We start from the raw sequence: 4,115 nt of genomic DNA on the forward strand, positions 1-4,115 counted from the left end.
TACTATGGAGTTTTATCTTACATTGTTCAAGTTTTCTAAAACACGGACAGTAAAAGAAGGATAATGGAAGCACAACTTAAGAAGATTGTTTTCAGGAAGTGCAGGCAGGTGTCACAGGCCCCGGAGCGGGGAGTGTATCATCAACAAGCCAACTAATTCCCACTCAATCTAATTCTCTCTCCCTCACTCCTATCTCTATTCTCAGACTGTCCTACTTCTCTGCAGACGTCTTTTCTCTGACTCTCCATGTTCATGGCTAATGGTAAATATGCCACATCTTCAGAATTTATATAGCCTGTGATCAAATCATCGGTTGGGATTTGCGGCACCTCTGAATTCCAGTCCCAGACCCTTACAAGAAATATCAGCCCCGTTTGGCTTCATTGGTAAATCTGAAGCCAAACATCTCCAGGGTGGTGGTGTTCGTCGTGGCTTTGCCTGCTATGAACAGAGAGGACATTCGAGAACAGGAAAAACACTCCAAAGGTTCCCACTGCATCTTTGTGTATTCCGGCGGTGTCTGTGCACACAATGTTGATGGCCCAGCTCTACCTGGACAGCTTCCAATTTGTTTTCTTGCAATTTGTTTAGCGTATGGGTGATTTATGGGTTGTGGAGTGCTGGGAAAAGTCTGGTGATTTGTGTTTACGGCAAAGAAAGCTGTGTTTGAATATTTAAGCAATGTCAATATAGGGCAGGGGAAGGCATGATTTAAATGGTGTTTGTGAAGATAATTTTAGCATCTATTTTACCAAAGACAAAACAAATAACCTTTGTTCTTGGAGGATAAGGGAAGAGATAAATAGAGTTTTCAAAAGTGACTTTAAAAAAAGAAAAACTCTAAGGATCAAGGTTTACTTACATTGCCCTTATTTCAAGGTCAAAGAGATAGAAAAATTTAGAGGTTGAGAGGTCCAAGAGAAAGTCAGTCTTTATTTATTTTTTTTTAAGATTTTTAATTTTATTTTATTTATTACTTTGACAGAGAGATCACAAGTAGGCAGAGAGGCAGACAGAGAGAGAGGGGAAAGCAGGCTCCCTGCTGAGCAGAGAGCCCAATGCGGGGCTGGATCTCAGGACCCTGGGATCATGACCTGAGCTGAAGGCAGAGGCTTTAGCCCACTGAGCCACCCAGGCGTCCAGGATCTTATTCCTTCTTTTTTTTTTTTTTAAAGATTTTATTTATTTATTTGACAGAGAGAGATCACAAGTAGGCAGAGAGGCAGGCAGAGAGAGAGAGAGAGGAGGAAGCAGGCTCCCCGCTGAGCAGAGAGCCCGATGCGGGACTCGATCCCAGGACCCTGAGATCACGACCTGAGCCAAAGGCAGCAGCTTAACCCACTGAGCCACCCAGGCGCCCCTATTCCTTCTTATCTGTATCAGGACTCATACTGCGCCACGAGTTCTGGGTTGCAAAAGAGGATTTATTTTTTGCACTTGGTCTAAGTCTTTGTTCACAAACTAAACAAAAACAGCACAAGTGCAATGAAAGTCAGTCTTTTTTGAGGAAATATGACTGTTGGAGAAGACTTCCAAACAAAAGAAAAAAAATCTATTCATTATATATGTCATGAGTAGTTAATTTTCAGTAGAAAGCAAAGAAACAGAGAGTGCTGAAAGGTAAGAAGAAATAAATGAAGAGCCAGAGAAGCCTGTTTGGGCCAGTTTTAGAGAATAAATAAAAAGGGAAAATTGATATAGATTTATACCTCAAGTTCATCTGGAAGAAAAAAAAGTGATTGGTAAAAATGGCCAGAATATCTTTAAAGAGAAAGAACAAGGAGAAAAACACGTTCATCCTGATCTAAACATGAATTGAACACCAGCAAGAGTTAAGGTCAAGTTGCACTGGTCAAAAACCTAATAAATGGATCAATAAAGCAACGGGTACTGAAAGAGACCTGAAAATTTAAAAAAAGAATGCTCAAAATAAGATAAAGGACATATCACAAACCAGTGGTAAACTAATAGGGGGAAAAGTTAGATCCTTGCTTTATGTTATATGCTCCCCAAACCCCCCCCCCCAAAACAAAAACCCAACTCAGCTGAAAAGAATTAATGGAAACAAAACAAAGTAAAGAAGTATTTTTAAGACAAACTAGGGGAAAAGTAGGTGGATATTAGCTGGATTTGGATGGGGAATGGCTTCTTTAGCTTGAAAGCAAGGGAGGAAATGACAGTCACTCAGCCTTGCTGTGTCCCTCTGCCCAGGGGAGAGCTGCCTGACCAGAAAGTGAGACCTGACTTTCTTGCACCGGGGAAGGGTACCCTACATAGATCTGAAGTGGCAGGGTCAGGACCCGATGGCCAAAAGCAGTGTTTCTCACACTGGGATCGGTAGAGTGGCTATATCGGAATTTCCTGTGGTAAACTGTGAGTGACTAAATGAATGAATGAATGAAGAGAAAGAAAAAGGAAGGAAGGAAGAAAAAGAAAAGTAGGAAGGAATGAAGGAAGAAAAGAAGGGAGGGAAAAAAAGAAAGAAAAAGAACAAAAGAGGAAAAAAAGAAAAAGAAGGAATAGATCTTTAATAAGATCTTTAGTAAGATAAAAAAAAGACATCTAGATTTTGTCTCCGACATACTGAATTTAAGTCTTTGACAGTACATCTCAGGACTCTACCTACTCTAACCCACATTTTATTATAAAGGCTTTATTCATTTATTTGACAGAGAGAGTCACAGTAAGAGAGGGAACACAAGCAGGGGGAGTAGGGGAGGGAGAAGCAGGCTTCCCCACTGAGCAGGGAGCCTGATGCGGGGCTCCATCTCAGGACCTTGGGATCAGGACCTGAGCTGAAGGCAGATGCCTAACTACTGAGCCACCCAGGTGCCCCATTAACCCACACTTTATTTATTTTTTTTAAGATTTTATTTATTTATTTGACAGACAGAGATCACAAGTAGGCAGAGGCAGGCAGAGAGAGAGAGAGAGAGAGAGAGAGAGAGAGAAGCAGGCTCCCTGCTGAGCAGAGATCTGGACTTGGGCTTGATCCCAGGACCCTGAGATCATGACCTGAGCTGAAAGCAGAAGCTTAACCCACTGAGCCACCCAGGCACCACAACCCACACTTTAAATACAGTATCACATTTTGAGTATTACTGGCTTAAAGGAAGCATCCTTATGTAGGCTAGAAGGAGGAGTGTTTAGCAGCGGTGTTAGAACATTCTGTGGTATCTCTACTCTGACATTCCAGGGCTGCCCAAAGAAAAGTCCTGTTTCTCATCCACAACGAGGATGAGAATTCAGTTCTGCCAGTTAGATCGCCTCACATGGTATTTTGATCATAGGGGTGTGGTGAAGGCCATCTCTGGGCACATTCTGATGGGAAGCCAGGAAATCCTGCAGCTTCTTTCCAGTTGGTCAGCAACATAGACACCAGTGGCTTCTTGATTTGGGGAGAGCTCCATGGCGTGGGGGTGTCTTTCAGGCGATAGTTCCCCTGGTGGGTCAGTTCTACACATTCCAGTAGACCCCAGAAGCTCAGCCTAGAACTTGCTGTTAGGCTCCTTTGTAAGCACCTAAGACCTTGAATTAAACTCCTTCCTGCTTAAAATACACAGAATGGGTTCTGTTCTTACACCAAACGAACGGAGACAGCAGCCATCAAGAGTGTGAAGAGGTCAAGGGTGCCTGGGTGGCTCAGGTGGTTAAGAATCTGACTCTTGATTTCCGCTCAGGTCATGATCTCAGGGTTGTGAGATCAAGCCCCACGTCAGGCTCCACGCTGGGTGTGGAGCCTACTTAAGATTCTTTCTCTCCTCCAGCCCTTCCCTCCTTCCCCCTTCTCTCAAAAAAAAAAAAAAAATTGTGTGAAGTGTTCATCAATAAGTGTCTTGATCCAGTTAATGTGCTGGTTTCACTGAAGAGTGTCCTCAAAGAAGCAGTGCAAATTATTCAAAGCATTTGCTCTTAAATATACATCTTTCCAATTTTCTGCATGATGAAATGGACATCAAGTCCTCTTGGTGTGCACCAAACTGTGTTTGCCTAGAGGGAAAACACTTGTAAGTTTGAGTTGTGAGCTAAACTAGTCACTTTTTCATGAAGCATCATCGTTTTTACTTTAAATAAAAACTGACAGATTAAGTAAGGTTATTTAGATTTGGGTATTT

General features: G+C 42.4%; 1 non-coding gene across 1 annotated transcript; it reads right to left on the reverse strand.

Moving 5' to 3' along the window:
- Positions 1-1,359: 1,359 nt before the first annotated feature.
- LOC131808743 (small nucleolar RNA SNORA40) lies at positions 1,360-1,485 on the reverse strand. The gene has a single exon (XR_009344943.1). It is a non-coding gene; the product is annotated as a small nucleolar RNA SNORA40 (small nucleolar RNA).
- Positions 1,486-4,115: the final 2,630 nt, after the last annotated feature.

Source organism: Mustela lutreola, chromosome 9, assembly GCF_030435805.1.
Source record: "Mustela lutreola isolate mMusLut2 chromosome 9, mMusLut2.pri, whole genome shotgun sequence".
Lineage (NCBI taxonomy): Eukaryota > Metazoa > Chordata > Mammalia > Carnivora > Mustelidae > Mustela > Mustela lutreola.